This window comes from Rhinoraja longicauda, chromosome 18, assembly GCF_053455715.1.
Source record: "Rhinoraja longicauda isolate Sanriku21f chromosome 18, sRhiLon1.1, whole genome shotgun sequence".
In the NCBI taxonomy this organism is placed as follows: domain Eukaryota; kingdom Metazoa; phylum Chordata; class Chondrichthyes; order Rajiformes; family Arhynchobatidae; genus Rhinoraja; species Rhinoraja longicauda.
The window spans coordinates 22,555,471-22,567,527 of record NC_135970.1 but is presented as its reverse complement, the minus strand read 5'-3'; the positions used below and the strand labels follow the sequence as shown (position 1 = coordinate 22,567,527).

Sequence of the window (12,057 nt, the reverse complement as noted above, 5' to 3'; positions counted from 1 at the left end):
CTATAAATTCCAGTTTGGTTCATGAGTAGGCAAGGCACCAGCATTCCACAAGATGGAATTGAATGACTTCCATCTTTCTGTACAATTAAAACTTTGAGATCCTAACAATTAATCGCATTGGTCTTAATGTTCCTAATTCATTTCCGTCTTTTCTTAAGTATATATCTCCTTTTCTTTCAATATTTTTTGAAACATTTTTAAGTCTGTTTCAATTTTTTCCCAAAGTGTCTGATTATCAGAGACAGTTCAAAAGTGTTAACATGCTTTTGGACAGCTATGATAAGATCATTTATGTGTTCTAGGGCTGGAACCGCAGGATCTAGTATCTGAGACTACTCTGTTATCACTCTCTGTATCCAGATCCACAGAATCCAGACCTGCAGGTTGTTTGATCTACAGAATTGCAGAAGGTAGGTCCAGCCACAGGACTGGCACGTTGTAGACAAACCTTTGTCAGCTTTGTTAACCTTCAACCTTTCCCGACTGATCTGCTGAGTAATTCCTGAAATCTATTTTGGGGTTATGTTCCCAATGTTGGGGGAGTCCAGAACCAGGGTCCACAGTTTAAGAATAAGGGGTAGGCCATTTAGAACGGAGATGAGGAAAAACTTTTTCAGTCAGAGAGTTGTAAATCTTTGGAATTCACTGCCTCAGAAGGCAGTGGAGGCCAAGTCAATGAATGCATTCAAGAGAGAGCTAGATAGAGCTCTTAAGGATAGCAGAGTCAGGGGGTATGGGGAGAAGGCAGGAACGCGGTACTGATTGAGAATGATCAGCCATGATCACATTGAATGGTGGTGCTGGCTTGAAGGACCGAATGGCCTACTCCTGCACCTATTGTCTATTGTCTATTTTGCTTTTTTAACAATTTAGCGCACTCAGTTTCATGCAATATATACAGCGCTGGTCCTTAATCATTACAGTCAAAACATTCAAAATGATATGTTAAGATAAATTGTACATAGTTTACATTATTATCTGAGGGACACATTAAATTTTATAAATTATCAACACTCTTATTTATAAGAATGCAGAGCCTGTTAATGGCAATGACATCATGACTGAGTGTTAATTTATCACTCAATTCATATCACTCATTCTTCGTTATCTTTAAATGCAATGGGTTGGATCAAGAATTCACTTGTCGGGCACAGATTACAGAATAGCTCAAAAGCTAATTTTCAATACTCGCTGTTCAAGTAGTAACCTATTGATTTGATATATGTCTGTCATTAGTTGATTACCTGGAATCTATCTCATGCATTGCTCGGCAGATCATTTTTCAGAATTCAAATAATTGTTTCCAATGGTCGCGAATCGTGTGATATTACCTCAAGCAATAATGTGCAGCAAAAATTGTGACATTAATGCTCAGGCAAAATAACTGTCGTAACTCTGATTAAGCAGCCCACAAGGTGCAGTGCCATAAATCCACAATATTCTGGGGAAGATTTTAACTGGAAAATTGACAATAGCAAAGCGATCAGCCATGACACAGTCTGACCACTGAAGCCTGCAGTTTAAATAACCACATGAACATCCGCAATGCTGAATTTACCATCCAGTGGTGAAAATATAAATATACCCTATGATAACTTAAACGTCAAAGCTCAAAAGCAAGCTTTTTAAAGTTTTCCATCGTGGGGGTGGGGGGGGGGGGGGGGGGGGGTGAGGGGGAGGGGGGGAATCCCACTATTCAATCGGTATACTCACAAGCCATTCTGAATTCTTCTGCATCAAACCAACTCCAAATAACAGCCAACACGATCAGATGTGGTCTTCCAATGTCAGTGAGACTCAGCACCTTAAAAGTAAATTGAATATAATTAGAAACTTAAAGAATTAAATTCACAATTTGAATCTTTTGATAAAAATCCCTTTGGAGTTAGAATCAAATAAATGTGAGGTTATCCACTTTGGCGGCAAAAACAAGGAGGCAGATTATTATCTCAATGGTGTTAGGTTCGGTAAAGGGGTGGTGCAGCGAGACCTGGGTGTCCTTGTACACCAGTCACTGAATGTTGGCGTGCAGGTACAGCAGGCAGTGAAGAAAGCTAATGGCATGTTGGCCTTCATTACGAGAGGATTTCCGTATAGAGTAAAGAGGTTCTTCTGCAGTTGTATAGGGCCCTGGTAAGACCACATCTGGAGTATTGTGTACAGTTTTGGTCTCCTAATTTGAGGAAGGACATCCTTGTAATTGAGGCAGTGCAGCGTAGGTTCATGAGATTGATCCCTGGGATGGCGGGACTGTCATATGAGGAAAGATTTAAAAGACTAGGCTTGTATTCATTGGAATTTAGAAGGATGTGAGGGGATCTTATAGAAACATATAAAATTATAAAAGGACTGGACAAGCTAGATGCAGGAAAAAAGTTCCCAATGTTGGGGGAGTCCAGAACCAGGGGCCACAGTCTTAGAATAAAGGGGAGGCCATTTAAAACTGTGGTGAGAAGGAACTTTTTCACCCAAAGAGTTGTGAATTTGTGGAATTCTCTGCCACTGAGGGCAGTGGAGGCCAAGTCATTGGATGGATGTAAGAGAGAGTTAGATAGAGCTCTAGGGGCTAGTGGAATCAAGTGATATGTGGAGAAGGCATGCACGGGTTATTGATTGTGGACGATCAGCCATGATCACAATGAATGGCGGTGCTGGCTTGAAGGGCCGAATGGCCTCCTCCTGCACCTATTTTCTAAGTAAATCCTCATTCTAACTCTGAGATCATTTCTCTTGACATAAAAATATGGATAGGACGGGTTTAGAGGGAAAAGGGCCAAACGCAGGCAAGTGGGACTAGTGTAGATGGTACATGTTGGTCAGTGTGGGCAAGTTGGGCTGAAAGTCCTGTTTTCACACTGTCTGACTCAATGACTCTATAAAACTGTTTTTTTTCCAATCTGGTCACCCAAAAAGATAATAATCGCCCAATCAATCTTTCCAGATTTAGGAAAAAATTCAACAATGAAGAATACATTCACCTCATTTTACATATTGCTTAATAAGTGTACTGTTCCATTTTCTCCAATTTCTACAACATAGTTGGGCTGGTCGATTAAGTTAGCTCTTCACTCAGTAAGTGAAGAGGCATGAAAGGGGAGTTTAGTTTAGTTTAGTTTAGAGATACAGCACAGAAACAGGCCTTCGGCCCACCGAGTCCGCACCAACCACCGATCCCCGCACAATTACACCACGCTACACACGAGGCACAACTTACAATTTTACTGAAGCCAATTAACCTACAAACTTGGACGTCTTTGTAATGTGGGAGGAAACCGGAGCTCCTGGAGAAAACCCATACAGGTCATGGGGCAAACGTACAAACTCAGTACAGACAATACCTGTAGTTGCAGAGGTTAAGGGAAATAAAGGGGGACGATGGGACTGATGGGATTGTGCTGCTGTGGCATGGTCTTGAGGGGGGCGAATATCCTCTTTCTCAATCAAAGTCACCATTTAAAATGTCGTTCCCGGCAACAAAATTCAAGAGTTTTATTTGCTCAGCTACTTTAGTGTTCTCTGAGCATTAGATGTGAAAGAAGTTTTGTTGTAAAGTGGAAAGAATGATGTTATTCAATGGCACCAAATTTAAAAAAAATAGTTATTGTACTTTGTGGCTTTATATTAATAACCTTGTTTGACTTCAGAATGACTTAAAAATCCGATTGTATCAGCCAAATACCTGATAAAGAAATAGTTACATGTCAAAACTGAGTGGCTTATTTTGTGTCTATATGTTTCAACCATATAGTAAAGATTGAGAGTTTGCGGTTGTTGTTGCACTGTTATGTAGCTGCGTTTCATAAGACCAGGCATAATGGGAGCAGGCCATAGAGCATCTCAAGCCTGCTCCTCCATACAATAAGATCATGGCTGGTTTGACCTTATTCGCAGCTCCCTGTTTCCCAAGGCCCTTCTAGATATCCAAGAATCAATCTCAACCTTGAATATCTTCAAAATTCAGCCTCCAGGGCTCTCTGTAGTTGAAAATTGCAAATGGAGAGAACACAGAGAGAATAAATTCCTTCACATCTCCTTGCTAAATGAACAACCCCTTCTTTGAAACAATGCAACAGCTTTAGGTTCTCCACTTGGGACAGTTCAGGGACAGTTTCTTCCCAGCTTTTATCAGGCAACTGAACCAGCCTACCAACAACTCCAGAGCCGTCCTGAACTTCTATCTACTTCATTGGAGACCCTCGGACTATCTTTGATCGAACTTTACTGGCTTTATCTTGCACTAAATTTTAGTCACGATATTCCCTTCATCGTACATCTGTACGTTGTGGATGGCTCGATTGTAATCATGTATTGTCACTACGCTGACTGCAACAAAAGCTTGTCACACGTGGACAATATGCCAATGACCAATATCCTCACCATTTCCACCCTGTCAAATCCTTCCAGAATCTTGCTTGTTTCAATAAATTGATCTCTCATCCTTCTAAACTGAAACAAGTAATGGCTCAGCCTATTCAACCTTTCATTATGAAAACAAAAGCAACCAAGTGTAATTTCTCTGAATTATCTCCAGTGCAAGTACATCTATCCCTAAACAAAGAAGCAAAGACTATACAGAGTACTCCAGGTGTGGCCTGTCCTGTATTAGGTCTCACATATCAATATCATAATATCAATTAACATTCCATCCTAATTACTTGCTGTCCCTGCATGTTAACCATGATGTACAAGGATACCCCACCAGATCTCAGTGGGTGGCTTTATACATAATGTGTTCACAGCATTCCAAATCCTCTCACCATTTAAATAAGATGTTAGTTTTGTTTGCTTATCTTCTTTCCAAATATGTATTTCCAGTGGTTGATAATGGGCAAACACAAAGTGTGGCTATCACTAATTATTAACCTCCTCGTTGACTTGGAATGGTTGTGGTTCCTTACTAATTGCCTCTGCATTTTAGTCTGTCATTAGAAAGCTGTTGCACTATTGGAAGAAAAAGAATTTCATATAAACATGTCCATAGCTTTTTTTAACTCCCGCCTACCGGACAGCTATGCTATTAGCACGGTAATGCTAGTAGTTAAATAAATGTTGGAATAAAATTCAAAATAGTGCCTGCAGAAAGACAGTTGCCCCTTGAGCAATCTCCAGCAATAAATCAGTTCAGTAATTTTACAAGTGTGTGAGTAGTGAATTTGTATCCAGCAAATCAAATCTGAGTGAAATTAGTAGGAAGCAACTCGACCCGAAACGTCACCCATGCCTTCTCCCCAGAGATGCTGCCTGTCCCGCTGAGCTACTCCAGCATTTTATGTCTATCTGTGAGTGAAATTACTTTGGGGAGTCCCAAATTTTGATGTGCTTTAAAGAATCACGGTAAGTAATTCAAGTATCCAGTTGAACTGAAAATGCAACTCTCAGCAGGCCAGCAAGCAAAACAATTAGCAGCAGAAGTTCTGCTCGATGTTCACACTTTTCTGTTGGCAATCATTTTAATTGTGTGTGTTAATGATGTCACCAGAAGAAAAAAGACTGCCTCTCAGCTATTGAATATTTTATTGTGCTGTACAAATTTGCAAAGAAGTGCTGGCAAATTAGCAAGCAGATTTCCTTTTGTTTCACAAGTGCCCTTTCAATTCCACCCTAATTATTTAATAGGGATTAAAAGATTACTGATGTGGACCATGTCTTTCTCTTCATTCACATCTCCATTAGAAAGGAAAAGCGGGGTTCCCTGTTTTTGTTGAGCCAGCAGCAATTATTTTTTCTGGATCCCTTTAATTCCCTCTCCTTGCTATTGTCAAGACAAGGTCAAGGGTGGAGGGACAGAGTAATCCATTATTCGTTTATCCGAGTGGATGGCAATTTTTGTTTACAGACTTCAGGCATCTAGTTACGTGGCAGAATGTTCCCACTATTCATCTTTATTGTTCCCAAGAGACTTCCACGTGCTGGTGATTATAAGGTAAGTGCCATGTGGCTGAAGGCCTTCTGGAAAGCCATTTGTGTTATTCAATGAATAACATTCAAGGTTTCCAGGCATAATGTAGCAAGGATTAATATCTCACACAATGAGACTGCAGGCAATGAATTCAAATATTAATCTTGCACTACGACGTATTTACATTGAGTGTTGCCCATAATTAATGATATTTTTCTAAAATGTGCTCAGCGATTACAGCAGTAAGTGGAGGAAACAACATGTAGTTAAATCTAAATTACCTATAATTTGTACTATTTACAATTTGGTTACATGCCACTTTTGACATTTATTGCATTCAAGTTATTTCAAGGCAGAAAAATCAGCATTTAATTAATTTAAGTATACATTTAAATATTACATGTAAATGACACATGGCATTATGATCCATCTGTAGTTATGTTGATGTGTAGGAAGGAACTGCAGATGCTGGTTTAAACCGAAGATAGACACAAAAAGCTGGAGTAGCTCAGCGGGTCAGACAGCATCTCTGGAGAAAAGGAATGGGTGACGTTTTGGGACGAGACCCTTCCTCAGGCCGAGTGTCAGGGGAATGGGAAACGAGAGATGTAGACGATGATGTAGAGAGATAGATATAGAACAGATTTACAACTCTCTGACTGAAAATTGTTTTCCTCATCTCTGTTCTAAATATGGCCTACCCCTTATTCTTAAACTGTGGCCCCTTGTTCTGGACTCCCCCAACATTGGGATCATTGGGATCATGTTTCCTGCCTCTAACATGTCCAACCACTTAATAATCTTATACGTTTCAATAAGATCTCCTCTCATCCTTCTAAATTCCAGTGTATACAAGCCTAGTCGCTTCAGTCTTTCAACATATGACAGTCCCGCCATTCCGGGAATTACTAGCCAACAATGAGGACTTGGTGGCTGGTAACAGAGATAACTTTAAAGTTGGCTAAACAGATAATCATATTGAAGAATTCTCACAGATTTTACAGCAGAATGAAAAGAATGCCCAGCTCAGTGGTCCAAAAGGCCTGTTTCCACATTAAATCTCTAAACTAAACTAAACCGAGACCTTGATTCAAAATCTCAGGCAAGAGATAGCACTGCCAACTGTGCCAAATCCCCCACTCTTTTACACCAAAATGTCAGCCTGCATTATACACCGAAGAATAATAGCATTGAGCTATTATCTTGAATCTTGAAGCGTCTTGAAGCAGTGACTATGTTTCAAAAGGGCTTCAATCACAGGAAAGCACTTTGGAGCATGCTGAGGTCCTGGAAGGTGATATGTGAATGTAAGTCTTTGTTCCTTTGTACAAACTGCAGATTCCTAACTTAAGAATTTCTAAGGTAAAAATTGTGATAATGTAATATTTGCATATGAACACTGGTATTCATTTGAAATAATTAGTGTCTACACAACAGTACTCCAGAGATTGAACTCGAGCTGATAATATTTGATTCATGTACAATATTAGTTTCATCAAGGGGATTTTTGTTGTTGTTTTTACTTACATCTTGGGATCTGGGTATTGCGAGCAAGGCCAGCATTTGGCACTCTTCGCTAACTGCCCTTGATCAGAGTGGCTTGCAGATGGCATTTCACTAAGTCCTTTAAAAGTCAACTACAATAGTGGATGCAGAGTCACAAATAAGTCCTACCAGGTAAGGTTGACAGATTTCCCTCCCTGAATTGTGATATTGAACTAGATAGAAAAAAAGCAACACAAAGTGTTGGAGTAACTCAGTGGGTCTGGCAGCATCTCTGGAGAACATGGATAGGTGATGTTTCAGGTCAGGACCCTTCTTCATCACCTATCCAAGTTCTGCAGAGATGCTGTCTGGTCCGTTGTGTTACTCCCGCACTTTGTGCCTTTTTTTGTAAACCAGCATCTGAAGTTCCTTGTACCTCCAGTGAACTAGATAGGTTTTACTGCCACATGATAATCCTATGGTTGGCAATGACTTGTTTTGGGTAGCTTCCACAAAGCAGATCTCACAATAGAAAACATCCACAGCTTCCCAATATTGTGCCATTGGAACAGCTACATTGAGCTTCACGACTGAAAAGCACTCCAGTAAATACTGGAAGCAACCGGAATAACATTTTAATCTAAGATTTTTATTTATTTGGGAGCATTAAAATAGTGTCATGTAGAAACAAAGATCTGCAGATACTGGTTAATACACAAAAGGACAGAGAGTAACTCAGCAGATCAGACAGCATCTCTTCTTGTCTTGTCTTGTCGATACTGCACCAACTGCAGCTGTTGGGCTATAAATGTGCAGTCCCTCATGCATGCAGTTGCAGATTTAAAATTTAGTGTTTGCAAGCAACAGTTTCAAAGATTTACTATCAGCAGCAGATTTTATATGCGGTGGCTAAGGATTCCAAACAGGGATGGTTCTGGGGTATAGCAAGTAGCGGAAACAGTCTTTGTTGGTCTGGATGGTTATACAATTGAAGGATTGGTTTAGTCGAGTTCCTAGTCTGTTGTTCCAACTGTATGAAAGATCGGCAATGGTGGATGGAGCTAATGAGTGGGTTTATTTGTACACTGCAGTAAGCCTGGATATTACACAGCGTCTTTGGAGGGTGTCCCATTTGAGTTCATGAAGCATTTTTGTGACACTACTGGTCTCTCGATAGTCACCGGTTACAAACCTGGCTGCTCTTTTCTGGACCTTCTCAAGGTTGTTAATGTGAATCACTTGGTAGGGATCCCAAGTGGCACGACAGTGTTCCAGTCTTGGACGTGCTGGCGTTTTGTAAGCAATGCCCTTTGTGGATTTTGTACAGTTCCAGAAATTTTGTCGCAGGAGTCCAAGGATTTTGTTTGAGCTTGAGACAGCTTGGTTATTATGTTTTGCCCAGCTGAGGTTGTCTGACAGTTCAATACCCAAATAGGGGTGATGTTCTACCTCCTGGAGTGCAGAGTTCCCCATGAAGTACTGATAATGATAATAATGGAGAAACGGTATAGGTGATGTTTCGGGTTGAGACAGTCACTCTCCACCTCCATCCCCCACCAGAAAGGCCTTAAAGCCCTCTGATTCTTCCTCGACCGCAGAACCAGCCAGTGTTTCTCTCCTTTTTTACAGAGATGCTGTCCGACCCACTGAGGTATTCCAGCTTTTTTTTGTCTATCTTCGATTTAAACAAGCATCTGCAGTTCCTTCCTACACGTTCAACCAGTGAACATCCCAGTTTGCAGGTACAATGTTGACATTTAAGAAGCATTGAGACAAGCACATGGACATGCAGGAATTGATGGGATATGGATCATATACAGGCTGGCAATATATAACATAGAGCAATATTTTGATATCATGGCTAGCATAGATATTGTGGACCAAATGGCCTGTTCCAGCTCTATACTGTTCTATATTCTATATCACAAGACTGAATCATGTACCTCTGGGTGCTATTCACATTGGCATAATTCCCCCATTGTCATTAAGTCTTTCAAGCTTGTGATTACTTCGTCAACTTGCATGAAATCCATTCTATTTTAATCACAGAAATTGTCGTTAAATTTCTAGCAATAATGATCAACATGATCTGCATCTATAACTCTTAGTAAAACAAGGATAAAATCTCACAGCAGGTTGGCAAGGAGATGTGAATTAAAGGGATTCCAGTGGGATATTGATGTGTTGTTGCTACATGCTTGCCTACGTTTTTCAAGGTTGTGAGTCTTGTAACATCATTGCTGGGTCTCACAATTCTTCCTGTCGTGTCTCCAAGTCATGGACAGGAGAGTTGGGCCTTGCGTCATAGTGACATGTGGTCACTCGTGACATGGGATTCATTCTGCGAGGAGATGGACTAGTGTGACTACTGAATACACTGAAGAAACTTGACTCTTTTTTTTCCTTACCTCAGTGGCAGCCTTTTCATACTCTGCATTGTATAATTCATGTGGATATGAATTCGTTGCCACAGATGTCTGTGGAGCCCAAGACATTCGGCACTTTCAAAGCAGATTGATAGGATGTTGATTAGTAAGGGCATCAAAGGTTACAGGGAGAAGGTAGGAGAATGGGGTTGAGAGGGACAGATCGATCAGCCACGATTGGAATGGCTGTGTAGCCCCGATGGGCAAAATGGCCTGATTCAGCTCCTGTATCTTATGGTCTGACAGGAACGAAGGAAAGGGTTTTGCACGGTTGTGACTTACTTCACATATTTTCCAAAGAATCAGCAACTGTGATCTTTGCAATAAATTGCCATTGCAAACTGTGAGATAATGTTTTAATATAACAATCAGTAAAAAAAACTGCAATTTTTTAATTATACATGTGATTTAAAGGTAAATTATCCTATTTATATGGTTTTCCTGGGAGCCCTGGCACAGGCTAAAAACAAAATCTGTGGTGCACTAAATATAGGTAATATGCAATTTCTGATCTTGTGTTATTAATCTATTCATCATCAGTATAATCATACACAGGAGCACTGTGTGGCAACAAAATAAATCCGATGAGCTAACCTGCCGTAAGCGTTGAGAATGTGTTGCTAAAGAACAAAGATTTAACTCTTTTTAACTAAAACACTTTAGCTAAAGATTGGGCATACTCATATGCCTCAGAGGTCTTACAACCAAACACGACTCAGTTACCAGTCAGTGATGGCTCACAGTCCAGAAGGAATAAACAGGTACTTCAAAATAATTGGAGATCTCAGTTACAAATGTTACAATGATGTCAAATGAGCTTTAATATAACGTTGCTTAGCAACATCGCATTGCAACATTGTGTTATACATTGCAAACATAAGTAGGATGTTCATCACATTTTTTTGTTTTCTTAATAATGTGTCACTGAAAATAAATACCAAAATTTTAAGTATTCATTACAGTTTCAGCAGCAGAATATGTAAAACTGAATCTTGGGTTTCGTTCTGGAGTGAATTGGTTTTGCAGGTCCTGGCGTTGACATTTACAACAAACTAGATAGATTAGGGCAGTACGACGGTGCAGCATTATAGTTGCTACCTTACAGCTTTAGAGACCAGGGTTCGATCCCGACTATGGGTGCTGACTCTACGGAGTTTGTACATTCTCCCCGTGACTGCGTGGGTTTTCTCCTAGATCTTCGGTTTCCTCCCACACACCAAAGACGTACAGGTATGTAGGTAAAATTGGCTTGGTAAATGTAAAAAATTTCCATAGTGTGTGTAGGATAGTGTGTGTATGTGGGGGTCGCTGCTCGGCATGGAACCGGTGGGCCGAAGGGCCAGGTTCCGCGCTGTATCTCTAAACTAAGCTAAACTAAATTAGATAATAAACTAGCTTAATATGAAGATTCGGACACCGATTTGCAGAAATTTGGCATTGTTGGTTTAAGTTCAAATAATGTCATGACCACTGGAAAATAGGAAAAATATGTGTGGATGAACATTTTTGTTCCTTTGGCACTCCAATAGTTATCAATTATTTTGCATGTGATTTGACTTTAGACTTTATACCTTAGAGAGACAGCGCAGAAACAGGCCTTATGGCCGATCAAGTCCTTGCAGATCAGTGATCACCCCATATACCAACACGACCTTACACACACTAGGGCCAATTTTACCACTTACTGAAAGCAATTAATCTACAAATGTGCGAGGAAATTGGAGCACCTGGAGAAAGCCCACGAGGTCACAGGGAGAATGTACAAATTCCATACAGACAGCACCCGTTATCAGAATCGAACCCAGGTCTCTGGAGCTGTAAGGCAGCAACCCTACCATTGCACCACTGCGCCACCCAAGACTTGAGTTTACAGGGACCAAATATAGTAAATCAATATACGGTAAGATACTGGGTCAAGAAGCAATGTTTTATAATGCACCATAAGCATCTTTTGGCACCAGATTAATCAAGAAGAATTGTGCATTGCAATTGAAAAATATTACCCCCATCCAATATACTTAATCATTAATTCTGCATAGGACCAGCATCCATATTGTTTATCTACTGGTGCATAATGAGGCAAATAAGAGAGGTTGTGCTACAAACAAGCATTTTTTAATTGATGTTGGCCAACATTCAACTAATAACAATGGGTGCTATAATAAAGAATCAAAAGTTATGCAAGATGACACGCATATTTCTGAGGGGTATACTGAAACTCAATCTGTGCTACAGCAGGTTTCCTGC

General features: G+C 40.3%; 1 protein-coding gene across 9 annotated transcripts in view; it reads right to left on the bottom strand.

Moving 5' to 3' along the window:
- Positions 1-12,057, bottom strand: part of LOC144602325 (leucine-rich repeat-containing protein 4C-like) — a 723,850-nt gene that overhangs the window by 452,138 nt on the left and 259,655 nt on the right. For 8 of the 9 annotated variants that reach the window (XM_078415291.1, XM_078415288.1, XM_078415296.1 and 5 more), the window contains one exon: positions 1,714-1,804. The exons of the other annotated variant lie outside the window; for it this stretch is intronic. The gene's annotated coding sequence lies outside the window, so the exon portion shown is untranslated. The remainder of the gene's footprint in view (positions 1-1,713; positions 1,805-12,057) is intronic. 9 annotated transcript variants of the gene reach the window in all.